The sequence below is a fragment of the Egretta garzetta genome, unplaced genomic scaffold (genome assembly GCF_000687185.1).
Source record: "Egretta garzetta isolate BGI_Z169 unplaced genomic scaffold, ASM68718v1 scaffold34, whole genome shotgun sequence".
NCBI lineage: Eukaryota > Metazoa > Chordata > Aves > Pelecaniformes > Ardeidae > Egretta > Egretta garzetta.
This window is the reverse complement of record NW_009259586.1, coordinates 2,453,792-2,472,703: the sequence shown is the minus strand read 5'-3', so window position 1 is coordinate 2,472,703 and position 18,912 is coordinate 2,453,792. Positions and strand designations below refer to the sequence as shown.

Sequence of the window (18,912 nt, the reverse complement as noted above, 5' to 3'; positions counted from 1 at the left end):
GTCCCGCAGCCCGGGGAGGAGCGCAGCAGAAAGCAGGGGCTGAAACGCGGGCCTGTCGCCCCCACCCGCGCCCCCGTACCCCTCATCACCCTGGCGAGAGGCAACAACCTCGGGCAACCACCCAAGGGTGCCCCACGGAAGGGACGGCTCCCGCCTGCAGGGGTGGGTTACACCACTGATCTTCTCAAGCACCGATAACCCGCTCGCGTCTGGGTTCACCCTCGTTTGGAAGGGAGCAACTCGGCCACCCTCCTCTATTTTTATAATTTCTCAAAATCAAACCAGAGCGCGAGCTAGCAATGCTAACCCGTCACTACCAAATCCAAGCCACTTCTGGAAAACCACCACCGAAGCAGCAGAAGAGGCTGCAAACCCTGCCCCAAAGGCCAGGGCACAGCCAGGCACGCCTGTGCTGAGCCCCACGCTGCCGCAGGTCGCTCCTCTCTGGCCAGAGCCAGCGAGGCCAGCGCCAGCCCCGGGCATCGACACCAGCCCCTTCCAGGGCACTGCTGCCTCCGCTCTGCCTCCCACGCCTTCTCGGGTTGTGCATCTCTCTGCTTGTTATCTGATGTTCCTCCCTTCCCATGTTGATTCAGATCCTGCCCTCCTGACCCTCTTTTTATCCTCCCCGCCCTGTGTTTTAGTAGCACTATTTAAAAGTGATGATACCCACTGAAATGTGTCCAGGCACATCAACAGGAAAGGAAAAATTAATGGGCTGGGGCTTTAGTCCACTTTGGGTGAACCATAAAGAAAAATTATGCAAAACACCAGTACTGTTACCAACTTACTGCAGAAAGTACATGCTTCGTCACTTAGGTCACGCTTTTAATTTTACACTTCCAAAGTCAGCAAACACCACAGACTCCCCAGGAGTGTACGTGAACCAGAAAATGAAACCAACAGCACAGTTTCCCAGACTCAAGAAGTTCCAGGTTTTCCATACTGTTAATAGCTTGAGGTTTTAATCTAAGGAAAGGCATTGCTTTAAAACATGAGAACTGCTTATATAGTCCTGAGAGTGCACCTTTAAAACAGAAGTATGGTACGTTAAGGGAGATACAGTGGTTTTCCTCCCCTTTCACAGACAGCAGTGCTCAGCTCTTTCATTTCTTGCCCTCCTAGCACTGTCGGAAACCAACACACCACAACAGTGCGGAGAACAGGCTTTGCATCTCTGTGCAATCGCAGTAAAGAAATGTAAATGCCTCCCCGCACGATACACCATCAGAAGAGCCACCGGGGCACGTCTGCCTGGCAGCCCCACTGCCCCAACGCCGCTGCTTGCTCCCGATGCCTTCGAGGAGAACAGGAACGAATGTGGCCCTGTGGCTCTCGTGCCGGCGGGCTCAGTGCCCGGGTGTTGGGACCGTGTTGACCCCGCATCCCCACACGCTCTGCAGGGAGTGGTGGTGACTGCCACATTACACAGTATCACATGCTGGTTGACCCACAGTGGTGGCATTGATTTTTGAAGAATTGGGTTTATTTTTGTCTTCTGGAGTGCTCGTACGCAGGTCACATCTGCAATCCAGTTCGTGCAGGTAAAAAATGTAGCTGTCTATAATTAGCCCTAGTTACTGTGTGAGAAAAAAGCTACTTTGTTAACAAACTGTCCATGACTCCCCTGCTGGAAGAGCAGAACCTAGACTGGCCTTTTGCGAAGGCCGTTAACCATCGTAACTCCCCGGTACAGTCTCATTGCAACGTTGTAGAATGTGTTTAAAGGGTGGAAAATGAACTAAGCGAGGCAAACTAAAAATTAGTATGGTAAAAAAGATTAAAGAGCAGCAATAGGGTCATTCTGAGGAAGGACCGAGCACATTTTTTGATGCTCAGGGTCTCGCCCCTTGCAAACCTCCTAAGATTCAGGGTCAGACCCACCTCTTGGAGTTTGGCGTCACTCTCTGAACTGCCTCTGTTTTTGAAGTTAACTGGAGGTAAGAAGTAGCAAACCACTAGGAAAACCCCTGTTGTTTGATGGACTGTGAGCAGTGAGTGTCACAACAACGTCCGCTGGCCTCATGAAGCTGGGGAAGACGCTCAAAGCTCTTCAGCAGAAGCGTTTGAGGCAGTTTGGTTTAGTCTCAGTTCCCTGGGTCACCCTGCATTTCCTAAGCAAAAGTGATATTATCATGCTGGATCTAATAAAGGTTTAGCAAATCAACAGGCCTAAAGGAAAGCCCTGAGAAGTGTGAAATAAAATATCCGGACTATAAGTAGGAGTTCGTTTTCATTAAAACCAGCTGGTTAATACTGCACCCATGTGCACCTAAGGCACTGAGAGGGGGAGAGGAAGATGGAAAGTTACAGCAACTAAAGAATAACAAGAATATCCAGAGCTCTAATAGTAAATATTTAAAGCAGGAAGGTATGTAAACAACTCACCCCACAGCACATAACCCAAGCGCCTGCTGGTAGAGGAGGAGCAAGCTTTGCTCCGGGGAGATAAGCCCACCTTTCTCTTTTCTGGAGACTTTCTTGCATCTTTACCTGATTTAGCCATGGTCAGGGGCATAGCTTTACAGGAGCATAAGACCAAAACAATCATTCACTTGCCCAGACTGCACATAGCAACTAAAAACCATTTCATCTTGTTTTCTGAGAACCCAGGTGAAAGAGAATGAGAGAGAAAGAGAGAATCCTTTTCCTGAACCCAAAAGCCTGCATTTAGCTAAACATTTCTGCTAGGAAGGCAGGCAACCCTGGGAAGCTGAGCACCCGTCTCAGAGGGATGGAGCATCCACCCCATCCCCTGGAATTTGTTTTTGGGGCTCCCCGTCAGCACAGCACAAATGTGCTGCTTGTACTGCTCATCCAAATGCAGTTTGGGCACAGGCCCTGCTTTGCCCTTGTCTGGTAGATGGAGAAGATTAAGGACCCTGAGTCTTCTCCTGATGAAAGATCTCCCACACTGATCACGTCACCTATGTTCCCTTTGATAAACTCACCAGGTTCTGCTCCTTCTGCCCTTTGTGTCAGGTATTTTCTTTGGTCTCTCGGTCACTTATCTGGCTTTCCTGCTCCTTCCTGCCAGCATTTCACAGGCGTTTGTCATTGGATTTTTATTTTTATTTTAATAAAGAGAGAGAACTCACTTTTCAAAAGAAAGAGAGCACATCACATCTCTTCTGTTGCTTCCTGCTCCCCTTGCTTACACAAGCAAGGGTCTCACCAACTGCTTTTATGGTATCGGAGGACTCACCTCAAGCTCTGAGTCAGCTGGGACCTTCAGGATACCGTACACAGCAACTGCTGTCCAAGACACAGACCCTGTTCTGCAAACCACTGCCTGCAGGAGGGCTTTCAGTAAATGGCTGACTTTGCTGTATTACGTTACAATGGAAATATTTGTCGTTTTCTTACTAACCAGGCCACCAAGGGCACTGGCTGCCTGGCCTTTTTTCCTTCGCCATCGCTATGCCCTTCAGATGAGCAGTAAACTTCCTGCAAAGTGGTTTTGCTGGCCTCAAGTGATTTCCTGCACCCAAAAAGGCAGTCTGTAAAATCTGCTGATCACCAAGTTATAGATACCAAGCTAAAACTAGCTTGATGCCATGATAGCTGGCAGATGCAAGAAACCTTGGCTCTTGTCCCCTGGGTACCTTACCCCTGCGCTCTCCTGAGGCACCTCAAGGGCTTCTCCAGATCACAGCACGACCTCCTCCAGGAACAGCCAGTGCTGGTCACTTCCTCTACCCTGACATAGGTGTGGGGGGATCACGGTGCAGAGCAGGCCTAGAAAGTCACTTCAAGGAGAAGAAAACATAAGAGTGAAAAAACCCCAAGGAGATGGCAGGTATCAGTGGTAGAAGATCCCTTATCAAGACAGGCTGAGGCAGAAAAGGGACTTTCCTATCCACATGCATTTTAAACAGCACCGTACAGTTTCCTTGCAAGCTGCTAAGAATGCAGTTTTTCAGGCAGATTTTCCTCCTCCCACAAGTCAAGGTTCTTCTGAACTGGAGCAGCTCTTATCGGTCTCACAATCTGCTGCAGTCGTGAGCGTCAGGCTCGGTTAGACTAGGTGGCATGAGTCACTGTGGCTACCTGAGTCTTAAACTGTCTCCTACACAAAAGCAGGTAATTCACCCGCAGTATCTTCCCTTTCCTCCTCCTACTCTAATTAGAAATCAAAACTCTTTATTGATCCTGGCCTCTTCTATAAAATACTTTGAGATGTACTGACAAAAAGTACTATGTAGGAGCAGCTAAATATTATTATTAATGACTTAATGTTAATATTGAGAGTCCAAATAATCTTTAGTTGCTGCTGATCACAGATGGAACATCCTTCCCAGCCTTTCCAGGTAGGTGCAGCACAGGGGTGGAGGTTCTTGCACCATGCAACACCAGCCCCCAGCATCCGCAGGGGTCCAGCATCCCTGTGGCATCTCTTCAAGCTGAAGCACAGGGTGGCAGGAGCTGCACCATCCACTCAGCTGTTGTCAGACAGGCAGCACCAGTGCAGGGCAACAGGTAGAAACAAGCGTGTCACAACCCGGACAGGGCAGATTTCTTCTTTCTAAGCTAAAAAAAAAATTCTGTTGCAATAACCTTCCCTTCCGCCCCCCTGCTCCCTGCACCTTCTGAGTTCTTGTGCTTCTGCCCATAAAATATTTCTGCTTCCAAGTCCACCAGGAAGAGGTACAATGATCTCCACATTACAGGTGGGGAAACTGAGGCACATAACAGGCATCACTCAGAAACAGGGAGCTGGCAAGTAATGGCCAGACCTGGCTGTGGTGGTGAGAAGCACAAATCCAGCCCCCAGCTCCTGGGGAAGCACCAGTGTTACTGGCTGGGGACGGGGGGGACTCTGGAAGGAAAACCAGAGACACAGTTCCCATCACCTCTGCCCATGTTTTCATGTAGATGACGGCATGAATCCAGCCCTGCTGATTACGCAGGAATTGTCACAAAAAAAGGCTCTTTCTCAAGACTTCAGGCTCTTCCTGATTCCAACAGAGTAGGAAATCGAGCGAGGATGGCTGCACTTCAGCGCTAGTCACACTTCCCTTCCTTTGCAAGGAAACTAAGATCCTGGGAAAAGTTTAAAATATTCAAAATAGGTTTGCTGATTTGAGATTTCTGGATAAATAACTGATTTTCTTGATAAAGGAAACATGGCCAGATCACATCCCTTACTGCCGCAGAGCTACACAGCCCCTGGTACAAACACAGAGCCAAGGTACTGCACAGAAAGGGTTGGATAACTTTGAAGACTGGATAACAAATAGCATGAAATCCGGAAGAATGATGAAAGGCCAGTACCTAAAGGGCTTTTAATAAGGTCTTTGCTCACAGAAAGCACCTCAGCGTGAAGGACCTCGCTGCACCTGTGGGTCCCAGCGTGACCACAAGCCACCCACGCCGTGCAGTTAAAGCAAGCGCACTCCTAAAACGTAGTAAATGAGAGACTTTCAGCAGCAAAGCAGAAATCACTCATGCTCCGTCTTAAGACATCCTGGCTACCCAGTATCAGTAAAAGCAAACAGAAAGGAAGGCGGAGAGGGGACGGGACTGCTAGAAGCATCTCACGCAGATGCACCACAGGGGAGAGCTGCTGCAGGCAAAGATCACCGTTGCCAAGGGAACAAAAAAAAAAAAAAACCCAATCCAACCCCAAACATAGTTATGGTATAAACAGGTCAATAAGAGCTGGAAATGAGAAGATGTTAACAGCTAGTGATGAGAGATATAAAGTGACTGCTGTGAAATCAAGGGAGTAAAAAGCCAAAGGGGTTTCAAAGTGGGGCATGGCTGCTCGTAGGAAATACAATGCGAGATGGGGAAGGAGACGGTCCCCAAGCCTACAGCTGCTCAGATATTTTCTGCACAAACAGGGGAAAGAGCAAACATGGTGTTCTGGGACAACCCTGGAGCTGAGAGGCCCCATCGGAGCTGGGCAGCTGGAGGAACAACCACAGACACCAAGGGTCCTGCAGCCTCTTCTCCCCCACCTCCAGCAGCGAGACAGTTGCGAAGAAGATCAAGGCTTAACTTTGTCTTAGGTTTAACTCTGTTAAGTCAGCATGCAGAACAGGTACCAGCTTGCTCTCAAACAGGACAAGGGAACACATCACATGTGGTTACACTGAGCAGGGCATGCGGAGGATCACCATCCATCCGAGAGGTGCTGCTGCTAATCTGAAAACAGAGCCCAGTCTTTCCTGCACCCCACATGTGCAAATACTTGATGGTCCCCAGCACCTCCCCTGCCTCCGTGGGGACCAGTGAAGCTGCCCTGGGTTTACACCAGTGCTAAGGTGGGATTCAAACCAGGCGCCCGGTCCCACTGCCTGCCAGCAGGAAGGATGCTGCGGGTTAGCACCCACCATGCTCAGATCCAGCAGCACATAGCAGGGCTGGGAGGGCACAGCTCTTCCCCCCATGAACACCCTCCTGTGCACTCGGACTCGGAGCCTCATCGACTCCAACAAGCAATTTGCCCAATTACCCAGTGGTCTGCATGCATGGGACGAGCTCACTACGGGCCCCATCAACCTCATGCCAGTGCCAGATCCCAAATTGGAGCACTGCATGCTGAGCCGGCGATTCCTGTTATTGTGCATGCTGAGAGCCTGGAAAGGGAAACACCATCCCAAGCCTGGACCAGGAGCATCGCCCCAGCCACGCGCACACCCAGCCCCAGTGCTCCCAGGAGGGCAGGGGGGCCTGGCGGGGGGGTCCCCACCACCCCGGCAGAGAGGGCTGGAAGCCCCTGTGCCTGGGAAGGGAAGGGAAGCCCAACTCCCTGGTGTTGATTAAACGTCAAAGGACACTTGCAGGGGAAGGAAATGCAAAGAGGATCAGGAACTGCATCTGTCTGAACCTCGCACAGTTAAAACAAACTCAGTCTCCTGCCCCTGTTCTTCTCATTTAGTTTCAGGTCAGACTTTCCTAAGAAACTGGGAGGTGCAGTTTAAGATCCAAGCAGAAAACAGACTTAATGACTTTAATTATTTAAAAATTATTAATTACTACATTTTAATTCTAAGACTAAAACAGGCACAAATCCCAGTACTGCATAACAGCACAGATATTTTAATAGAAACAAGAGGTTTCAGAAACCTTGCTCATCCTCTAATGAGTTTAACACACACATGGCACAGCACGTTTCCATTGCAAAGCCTTCCTATGCAGTGGCTGGGGGTGCCTCTGACTCCAGTAGAAACTGCAGTGCCTGGACCTCAAGGCAGGGAAGACCTGCCCCCCCATTCCCACCGCCTGCACGCTATGGTAGTTGTGGGGGGAAAAAGGGGAGGCGAGGGTCAGCCAGAACACTGAACCCCTCAGAAAGAGGCCATTTCCGTTACTGCAAACTTCCCAGTGGTCCCTAATTAGGGAAAATTTGCAGGAATAAACAAACTGGCAGTGCTACAAGCATGAACTCTGCTTCCAGATGTGCATGTCTCATTTTCACGTGGTGTCCGAGGCAGGGCTGGAAACTTCATCCCTGCACAACAAGGGGAGGAGGCAGGCACAGTGTGGGCTCCCCGTGCTCAGCCCACCCCTCCGGCCACCCCGCCGGTGCAAATCCCACTGCACCCCACACCCCCACACACCCCCCAGCTGCCCTGGGCACGGTCCTTCACCTCTCTGGTGCTCGCCATCCCTCTCCATCACACAGGGCCACCGTACCCCCATGGGACCCTCTGATCCCTGCTGCAGAGCAGGGTGTGAGCCGGGAAAGAAGCTTTTACAGCCACTGCCTCTGCTGCTTGCTCGGCTGCCTGCTCACGACCTTTTCAACCCAAAACTTTCCAGTCATAAATATACCAGCTCATGGCAGGAAACTTGCTTTTCTTATACCTCTCCCCTGCTTCTTCAAGAGTCGTTGCCAGCAGCTCGTGCTCCCTGCGCCAGCCCCCAGTCATTTCTCCCTGCTTCTCTGAGATATTTCAGGCACGCAGCAAAATCTGCTGCAGCACAAGGACCCCAAAACTCCCCGTGAAGGCTCAGGAAGCATCACGAGCTGCAGGTCAGGCCTTGGGAGCAGCTGTACCTCCTGATCTCCCTGCTTACCATCAAAGGTTTTATTATTATTACTCCTTTTTGACATAAACCAGTTTGATAAGAACAATTCCCAGATGGAGCCGCAGCCCCACACCCACTCAGCTTCCTCTGGGCAGCACGGACACAGCGCTAGAGCTCACTGCACAGCGGGAGGAGGACACAAGGGCAGGCGGAAAGGAAGGAGAGGAAGAACAAATGCAATTTTCCTTTCCTTTTAAAGGCTTTAGTAAATGCCAGTGAAACCAATAGCAGCGAGGCCAAGGTGTGGCAGTTGGTGCCCGTGCAGCACCGAGCACTGCCAGCGGCTTCCCCCTTGCTCCAGCTCTACCATGCAGTGATGGGAAGGGTGCATAAGTGGATGGGCATCACTTCAAAAATCCATGGGCTGTGTGCTCCTTTATCCATGTGGATGGAAATTTGGGTGCCCCAGCATCACCCTGTGATGGTCTGACCAGGGGACCGTGCCCTCAGCAAAACTGCCTGCACTACCACCGCCCAGAAGGTCTTGGAAGGTCCAACACAGACACATATATAAAATTAGACAAGATCGGTGCCATTAAACTCCTGATCTCAGGGAATGCAAATGGAAAAGAGATGGGCCAGCCTGGACCCGAGGAAGGATCAGCTGCGTCCAGCAAGGCCAGAGTGTGTCTTGGGTTTTACATCTCATTAAATTGTCCTCTTGAAAAGTTTACTACAACTCCTTCAGGCTTACACAAAAGACGCTACCAAGGTAATCCCCCACTAACCAGATCCCAGTATAATCACGCTGGCCCCAGGGTCCCAGCAAGCCAAGCTGTGCTGGGCAGCACTAAAGCAGCAAACCCGAGCTGCATGTTCAAGGGATCTACCCCAAATGCAGGAGGCAGCCTGAGCGCTTGGACTCCAGTCACCTGAATTGCTGGAAAAACAGGGCAGGGGAAAGGGGACCGCAAAGTCCCCTCTAGCCAGGGCACCCACCAGCTCCCAGCCCACCAGCCTTTGCTCCCCCCTCATCTCTCAGATACCCAGAGCTGCTAACACAGACTCAGCTTCTTCCACAGGTGCCTAAATTGCACTGCTGATATAAAAATCCGGACTAAAAAGCCCCAAACCAAACCTGACTCAACAGGCAAGCTTTTAGGAGAATTTCCTTTAACTCTCCCTTTCATGTGCTCAGCCACTTCTGCCTGCCCCAGCCCTCACCCGTGCACAGCCCCATGCTTGAGGGCTCCCCGCTTCAGGGCACTTGTTTCTGCTGAGATTAAATCATTACTGCAGAAGGGACCTGATGCTGTCACCACCACCCCCAGGCTCACCCTGTCTCCTAGAAGAGACTATCAACACCAAGCCTCATCCAGAGCAGGACAACACTTGGGCTTCCCCTCATCCCTGCCTGCCCCAGCGCAGCTTTCCAAGAGCCATCTCTTGGCACGAGCCGCAGCCGGCACATGCAGCTGGGGGACACTGGGGATTTCAGCCGCCAGAAACAAAAGAGGATCCAAAAAAAGTCATCTGGGAGATGTGCTGCAAACGGGCCAAAAGCAGGGGCCATCCAGTGTTTGCCCTAAATGGGAAAGGGGCCCGCGAGCACGCCAGAGGCAGAGCACCAGCCACGGAGAGAGACGGCACCAAGCCAAGCAGAGAGGAGGAGATTTCCAGCGAGCAGTACGAGGCAATCTGGCAATTCCCCCTGACAAGCACGGACAGTAAAACCCTGGAGATGGGCTGAGTTTGGGGGTCCTGGACTAGGGCAAAACTCAGAGATGCTTCAGCGTTGCCATCAGCTGTGGGGAACAGCCCTTCCCCGGGTGGTTGTACAAAGCATCGTGCTGCAGGCTGCCGGGTGATTAATGCTGCCACTTTGGGCTTTAAACGAAGACTACAGACTCCAAATGTCCTGAGTGAGCAGAGCTGGGTCTGCTCCCTCGCAGTGACAGGCAGGGCTGGGTCATCCCCACTCTCATGCAGCCCACCCTCTCTTTGCACCCATAACCCTGTGGCCAAGCCCAGCAGGGAAAAGGGAACTGGGCAAATTCCTCTTCCGATGAGATGCGGCCACTGCCATTGCACCAAGTCACGCCACAACGAGACGTTCACACAGTGCTCACTTGCCGTTATCACTTCTGCCATCTCCAGCCCGCAGGCAGGCCGGGTCCCCTCGCCCCAACACCTTGCACAATCCCCGGTGACCTCAGCCTCACCGTGCTGACTTTTTGTTAGTACTTCATCTTAATTTGCAGTGCTAGTGCCTATAACAACCACACCAGGTCAGGGAGTGTTGGACTAGATGTTCCACCAACAGGACTAAACTGTCCTTGTTTAGGAGAAGTTAAAATAAGGTAGAAACAAAATCTGAAATGTTTTTCCTTATAAAGGAATGACGGGAGGAAAGTGCTGCCTGCATTAAGCATCAGCCCTTCTCGTTCAGCGGGGACTGGCAGTGTCTATAAACTCAAGGGATGTTGTTATTCCCAGGCAAGTAATTGCAGGGCAGACCAATGCAGCCATGTTTATGTTAACACAAGGGAATAAACTGCCAGACCTGAGCTCTCTCTTTGCATACCTTCCTTCTCCCCCCAGCCTCCAGAAAAATCCCCCTGCACCACAGTACTGCCAACTGGGTGGGTTTAATGACCAGATGACATTCCTGAGAGTCAAATAAACCTGCCTTGCTGCTTCAGTCCAGCACCCAGGTCCCTGGGGAGCGCTCCTCTGCAGAAACATGAGCTTTGGCACATCAGCAACGCCCTCCGCAGAAGAAGGACCCTTAATCACTCCCCAGATGCACAAGCTCCGGCCCCCCGGCCGCAGGTCTGCACATCCCCCTGCCAGGGGCAGCTCATCTGCAGCTCCAGCTCCACCCCTGTAGCTGGTTTCCAAACAAGTCTCCTCCACAATGTTTGCTTGTAAATTGGGAGAGCGTTGCCTGCCAGCGGGAGGACAGGCAGCTATTTCATATGCTGCAGAGAATTGCTAGCAGCCCAGAGCAGCTCTGGGTGCTTGCTCGGAGCCAAGGATGGTGACCCAGTGCAGAAGCAGGGCTGGGCTGTTCCCATCCTCAACATCCCCTGCATCAGCCCGGGCATTCAGTGAGGTTTGCAAGCACGATGGCAGAGCAAGCGCTCTCGTGCAACTCTGGCGAGCCAGACACCATGGAAGCAGCTTGAGGCCAATTTGCACATGAGCAGTCAATTACTTGGAGAAAGAGGTGCCCACTTGGTTGCTTGCCAGTCTGCAGACAGATTTAAGACACAGGGGAACTGAACCTCCGGTCCAGATATCACTGTGGCCAAACAGGCCACCTCCTTTACTGGCCTCTGGGAGAGCCCCTGGCAGCACAATAAAAGAAGTATTTAGTAAAGCTACAGACTCGTTTGAAAAAACTTGAGGATGATGAGCCGTTTTGCAGCCAAGCTTCATATAAACATGTTGATAATGATGTTAGCATCAGAGCTGGAGATGAATAGGGCTGCAGGGCAACAGCAGGCCTCTCTGTCTGCCTCAAGAAAGCCCCTTTCTTGCAATGCACATGTTTAATCCATGATCCCTGCCTGCTGCCAGCCACTTTCATACCACAATCTGCTCACCTCATCTATCTTCTATATATCCATGGATTTAGGTGAAGCGAGAGTGCAGGCAGAATTGCAGGGCTCGCTCGGGAATTCCATTCTGTTCTGTGCTGTCCTGCTCTTGGGTGAAATCTCCATCCTGTCTTCATTAAACACCTTCATCAGAGTTTAATGCACAGATGGACGCCAGCGGTGTCGTGCGGCTACAGCACCCTCACGTGAGACGTGGCTAAAAGCTTCAGCGTTTTGCAGCTTTGAGGAGGCCCATCTGAAACAAACCCTTGGATGTGAAGACCCATTTCTCCACCCTACCCAGGGGACACATCTGCACCCCGCTGTCCCTCAGGACAGAAGGGCCAGGGGACATCCTAGCACCAAAAGCCAACGTCCCCTCTTGCTCAGAGACCCTCCTGCACACTGCGTCCCCTCTGCGCCCCTCGGAGAGGGGCTGTCCCAGCTCTGCTCTCTGGACAAGGAACAGCCTCACCAACCATGCTGAGTTGCTTATCAGCTGCCATAGGAACACACCAGCAGTAGATCGTCCTCGGTCTGCTGAGGATAACATTAGGTTTGAGACACTTGGATTTGCTTTTAGTCACGTTGGTGCGGTCCCAGAATAAAGCCTGCAGGCTCATCTCTGGCTGATTGGTCTTGACTTGGCTGTCGCTTTGATTCGCATCGCTCAGCAGCTTTGCTGATTGCTTGAGAAAATGCAGGTTTGTGTAGCGCTCGGTCCCTGAGCTCAGTCAACCATGTGTTGACTACAGTCAGCTTCACAACTGGCCAAGAACACAGCCACCACACACACGTCCTGGCAGAGGAGACAGCGTCAGCAGAAATCAAACTCCTGGAAGTGCACTTGTAAAGACACTTCACTGAGTTCAGAGAAACAACCCTTCCTCCTCGGTTATTGCTACCACCCTACATCATTTACACATGCTGACCAGCTACAACCCGCCATGATTCTCATGGCCATTCCTGTGTAATAATAAACATTTTATTAAAATGATGGAGCAAGTACTCCCCAGCACAATGAATATTCATGCTGCCTTCCACAGCGCTGAGCTGGGGTCCCAGCTCATCGCAAGGTCTGCAAAGCCTTCCCTACGCGCTTACAAGGCACAAAAGCGTGGGAGGTGAACAAGGATCAGTATTATCCACTAAACCACAGGATGAGCTTACAGGAACTGGCAGGCTGGATTGCTTCCAGTCGCTAAAGAAGGCAAATAGTCCAGCCCAGTTCTCACATGCCAGGTAAGTTGAGCATCTGCGGACTTGAGAATGCAAAGACAACCCGTGCCCACCCCGAGAACCAGGCAGTCTCCCTCCACACACCCCTAGTGACACATGTTACTCAGAGGCAGAGTGGTTCTATCAATTTATTTTCTTTGTTTTCCTAAATTGAGCATTAAAAAGGCATTTTGAATGCAATGTTTTCCTTCTACATCTAGCAATCTTCTAGCTAGTGGGGAGAAGAGCTGGCAAAACTTGAGGAAGGCGGACACAGGAATAAAGTGAAATAAAAACCTCATCTTAGAAAGAAACAGCAACTGGAACCAGGCAGAGGAGCTACACAGAGGCACCGCCAGGGGCTTGCCTGGGAAGGTCTGGCCAGAGGTGGAAGGGACGCAGCAGGCAGTTTGTTACATTACAATACACAGCAGAAGGCCGGTGAGCAGGGGATGAACTGGGCAACTTCCAGAGAGAAAATTCCCAAGCCAGACACAGTTCTAGATGTCCCACACTGTCTGGGGCTTCCTAAAAAGGTTCCCATCCCAAAGACGAGGATCTCTTTGCATCTCATGACCACACCTGATCTTTTATGTGATACAATAACTCTATCTTTCAGCCACATCCAAAGAGAGACTGGATGTGTCTGTCTGTCTGCTATTGCAAGGACTCCCCCAGCCCACACCAGTCACCCAAGGATGAATTTCCAGCCCCAGCAGTTAGACTTGTTTGGCATTTCCAGAATGTACTTGGTCTGCATTTCCCTTGAGTGCTTCTTCTGCGGGAGCCATGCAGCCCTCCTGGAGCCGCAGCGCTGGACAGTCCTGCAGGAGCAGTCACAGCATCACCCATCAGGCTTCCCAGAGCTCAATTTTGAGGACAACAAAATCTCCCCGCCTGGCAATGAAAGAGCCCTACGACGTGTTTGTTATCTGTGCTTTTGCTTCCTTTCCCCTCTGACCTTCACGCCCAGAGCTGGGAGCTCCTTGCAGCCAAGCCCGCTTAGAGCGAGCACTTTCTCAGCTTGAGAGCCAAGAAAAGCCCCCATGGATTACAGCCTGTTGCTGCATTGGTTGTCAAAAAACCCACAGCACGTCAGAAATCACTAGAAGGGCAAGGGGCTGTTATTTATCACCCAGATTTATTGCGGTTCTCCTTCCCCAGGGCCCCTGGAAGTCTCAAAGTGCCCCAGATTCAAGGCAAACCCATGAAACACAGCTCCTCAAAGCCCAGGTCCTGCTTCTTCACTTTTCCACTCCACCCAGCCCCCAGAAGCTCCCAGAGGTGTGGCATCCTCCTCTGCCTGTTGACACGGAGATAAACCTCAACTCCTACATCTTCCTAGAGACAAAAACCTGATTGTGGTGCTGCAGGTGTGCAGGTCCGGCTCCTGCAGCATCCCGAACCGATGGACTGCTGCATCTGCAGGAGGAAGGCACAAGGAGTTAAGAGGCTTCAGGTGGAGCCCCACAAGCAAGTCAGAACTCCTGAGGACGGCCTTCGCTGTGCAGGTACCCCAGCCCACTGGCTTGAGCCTTTTGCTGTGTCTGAACCATCTCCCAACAACTTCTTCAGCAGCAGCAGGCGCTGGGCTGACCCAAAGCCACAGCTCACACCCTGCAGCAGGATCCCAATGGCTTCGCTCTGCCCGAGGCAGCTCCCATCCCTCTTTGGTGTCACTGGGCTGCCGAAGCTTCTGGTGCAGCTCTGCATCTTGCAAGGGACTGTCAGTAATTGGCAGATTGCATGTCCTGGCCCCATCTATAAAACAGGGATGTTTATATAACCCTAGGAAAACGCCAAGCACAGCAGGATTGCAAGGGAATACGCTTTCAGCTGCTGGAGCTGGTGGAGCTCCGACAGCTCACGTCAGTCGAGAATCTGCCCTTAACTCTTAATATTCAAAGTGCAACTTCCTATTTAAATGGAAAACAGTGAAGTCCTTGCAACGTAAGATGTTCCTGTTCGCAACACATACAGCTGATGAGCAAGGTATCAAATCCAAACGGCCACTTCCAGGGCTTCCTGAGAAAGACCAGCTCCCCACAGAGCAAACCCTGCAGCTCTGCTGGAAAACACCAGGTTTGGTTTTTTGTTTGGGTTTTTTTTTGTTGTTGTTTTTTTAAAAGCAGTTTCTTGTCCAAGCCAGGAAAAGGACTGAAAACCAACTTGGCTTTGTTGTTTAAGTCCATGCAATATGAATGAGAGGGCTATGAAGAAGGTATTTTTGATGGCTTATTTTGATGATAGATCTGACACATCTGCTTAAAAAAAAAATAAATCTCACATGCGTTTGTGAGCAGCAGTCAGCCTCAGAGAGTGCTTTACAGATATTGGCAGCCCCTGGCATTAATTTGCCCTCCTAAAGACAAGAAAAAGACTTAAACCATCCAAGAGGCAGCAAAGAGGCAAGTCAGAGACCTGGGAGCTAAGACCTAAAGCAATCGGAGGGACACGCGTGACAGCCACTGGGAGGTGAGGACCTCGGGACAGGCAGTGGTGGGAACAACAGAGGTACACGGGCTCCGGATGGAGGGGATGCCTCCAAGCCTGGTGCACCATCTTAGCCATCCTCACACATCTTACCACGCTCTGCACATGCCACAGACACTGCTGACCTACACGGTTTAATGCAATTCCTATTTACTGTTTAAACAGAGAAGGAAGCTTGAGAGACAGTTCAATTAACTCAAAGAGCTTCTCCCAGATGGCCAGAGGCAATTAGGGAACAGTCCTGCTTCTGCCGGTCCTTCCCAGCCGAGTGGCTCCTCCTGTGCCCAGAGCGTATGTCGGCTCCTGAAGGGATGCAGGTATCATTGCAGCTGGGGGAAGCAGCAACCTGAATTTCAACTCAAAACACAACATGAACTTCTGCTAAAGTTCAGGCAACTTCTGCCCCCTAAAGCTATCCTCGGTTTTACACCGCCGTGCCCTCCAGATTTTAAGCCAGCAGCAACGAAATTTGATGGTAAAAGCTTACACGTCGGATACATTTGTATGTCAACAGCTAGCACTTTTTATTTCATGGGAAAATCTGTCAGCAGAATGTCCTGAGCTGCAACCAAGGTGCCTTTGAACAGTATGTCCGACGCAGAACCGGATTTCCCATGATTTATGTTGTGCAATGCTTGCTGCTCGCTGCTGCCAGGGCACAGAGGGGCTCCCACCAGATACAGGGCACTGGCAGCCACCGAGACAATGTGCAGCCTTGTATGAGAAAGAGTTTATCAAAGAAAAGGAATAAGCTGCTCAGTTTTGGTGGCTACTTAGTGCTGTATGATGAGCTCTTTCAATGCAAAAAAACAGGGGCCATGCTGTCTGCCCCATTTTTAGATTCACTGAGGGACCTGCATCACTCTGCGGGTAACCAGAAGCAAAACAAACCTCTGCTTGCTATGCATGGGGTCTGGCAGATGAGCAAAGCTTGAGCAAGCAGGCAAGCCTGAGCTTTACCAGAGACGGAGCGGGGTCTGGGTCTCTGCTGCCCTGCAAGAGGAAACGCCGCACGCAGCAAGAGGAGGGGGAGGAAAGCATCAAGCCAAGAAAGGGAGAGCTCAGACAGCGTTCCCACCCCTGCTGCTGCAAAGCCCTCCCGATACCCCTCCCTCTGCCTCTCAGATCTCTTTTCCAAAACACTCCATCTTTTCTTCCCCCAGGTCTGCAGCGCTCCCATCCATGGAGTTGCCTTCCGCCTCTACAACTAAACCACCTCTGCATCACCTGCTGTGGCACATCCCCTTCCTCCGCCTCTCGGTCCCCTGCACAGCTGCCTGTCCCCTTCTTGCCTTTGCAAGATTAAGTTTCCTCTCCAGCTGTAGATGAAGGGCCCGCTCTCTGAGCAGCCTTGAGATGGTGAGGAGGTTGTGGAGCAGCAACAGAAGAAAATAGGGAACACCAGAGGTGGGTGCAAACCACTTTGGGGATCAACTATGAGACAAAAGGCCGGTTTTAGCAGCCCAGCTTCAGTGCAGCCCTGAGTGCACGTGTGTATCTGAGCCAAGCAAAGACCTATGCCGTGACCCACCTCTTGCTGTATCATTTTGGAGCAAAGCTGGGATCAGGCATACAAACCACATACCTCAGCCAACACTGACAGTATTACCCAGGATCCAGCAACACTCCCCATGTTCTCACGGCACCACCAGTGAATAGCCTGAGCACAGAGCCCAGCACTACCAGTAACACCAAACTGGAAAAAACCCATGAGCAAAGGGGAGAGAGCCCCTGAGCACAATCTGCACTTAAACAGGCCACTCCAGTGGGTGTTCCAAGGGGTGAAGAGGGATGAGAAGAGGAACCAGGACCAGCCTTTCTGGATGGAAATGCTGCCTACAGGACTCAGCTCTTGCTGCCCAGGGCAGTGGCGAGGGAAGGGTTTCCTGGTTGGTGACAAATTCTGCTGTTCCTCTTATGGAGGATATGCCTTCCCCAGGGCGTGTTTCAGCTGAGAGCATGAGACACACAATTTCCACAGTTCACTTTCCCTCTCTACCTGTTCACATTTTCTGGAAAAAAACCCACCCCAAAACACAACCAACCAACTGCTCACCAACCATGGCAGTTTCCAACAGGGCCCCCTTCCCTGGGAGCAGCGGTCAATACAGATTTCAGCCAGCCCTTTTTAGGCAGCCAAAATTGGGTTTGACCAGTTCTCCACTTGAACGGAGTGGAGAATGCGAGAGAGGAAAGAAATGGTAAATATTTCAGGTGCTGAAGACCACCCCTTACCTGGCCCAACAGTTCATCTGCTTTCAAGGTTTGCCTGCTTTGCCTCTATCCTGATAAATCAGTGAGCACTTACTTAAACATGAGCCCCCCTGGTGAGCATTTCTGGAGTGGCTCCAAGAACCCAAGCTCCAACCTTGTTGCTCCAAGTCCCATTGACCTCATGAAGCTGAGAGAAACCGCAGGGGAGAAGGAAAGCAAGAAAGCAAAACTGCCAAATGCTTCAGGTTTGGGGAGGGGGAATCAGGGGGATAAGTTGGGGGAAATGGCAGGCCCACACCAGGACATCATCTCCAGGGGGACGGGGGGCAATGTTTAAAGACTTCAGCTAAAGGTCATCAGCAGAAGACAGCAGGGAAGGATGAACGGGTTTACATGCCCTTTCATCTCCCTGGTGAATGGAGGAGTCAGGTGGCTCTTGCTGATGAGTGGAGCAGAGAAGGGACACGTAAGCTGGTGTTTGGTGGTGCTCTAGCTGTGAACATAGCACCAGCAGGTGATTTTGCACCAGTCAGCACCAGAGTCCTTCTGGAAGAAGCTCTGCCTGCTCTTGCCATGCCCACAGTGACCGAGGAATGAACATCTCAGCCCAGGAAAACATCCCATATTCTTGCTCTTTGGCCCATGCTCCCCAGCAGAGATGGATCCAGATTCCTGTCTCTAGCCTGATGTTCAGCTACTCCCCAGCTCCACATCTCAGATTAGCACCAGCCTCTACCCCGTAGGGAGCCTCATCCCAGCCCCGCACAGGGGTACCAGCATCTCTAAGGGGTCAAATTCCCAGCTTTATCATGACAAATCCCTCGCAGCTGCCTAGCAGAGGATCCTGAAGTGCCAGTGAAAAGCGGAAAGTATCTACCTCATTTTCCATATAGGAAGTTAGAGCACACGTGTTAAATGATTCATGCAAGGGTACAAAGCAATTTAGTGGAAGAGCAGGAAAAGGACTCCAACAGCCCAGCTTCTAATTGCCACGAGATCATTCCCTCCTAGTGCAGCTTAAATCCTGACTCACTGGTAAATAAAAGCTGTGCCAAAAAGTGGATCTGTTTAGGAGAGGGGCACCCAGCTGCTTTTAGCAATGTAGTGAGAAATATCTGTCTGTTTTCACTGAATAAAATCCCTCCACATATGCGTGTGTTGGAATTTACTATCCTCTGCCGTAATCCTCAGCAGTTATTTGCCTTCTTACAGGCGAACACAGACACAGTCCCACGCCTGCTTTGGGAGGTGAAATTCAAGCTGGTGGACACGGGGAGATCCCAGGGGACCCGCAAATGCCGGGGCAGTAGATAAGCGATGCGGCTGCGGGCAGGGCTTTGGGGCAGGGGGTGCCCCGGCAGCCCCCCCATGCTCTGCTCCACCATCGGCCAGGAAGCAGGCATTA

At 51.3% G+C, this 18,912-nt stretch overlaps 1 protein-coding gene across 1 annotated transcript in view; it reads right to left on the bottom strand.

The window, feature by feature from the left end:
* Positions 1-18,912, bottom strand: part of SEPTIN9 (septin 9) — a 109,888-nt gene that overhangs the window by 80,201 nt on the left and 10,775 nt on the right. The window lies entirely within an intron of this gene.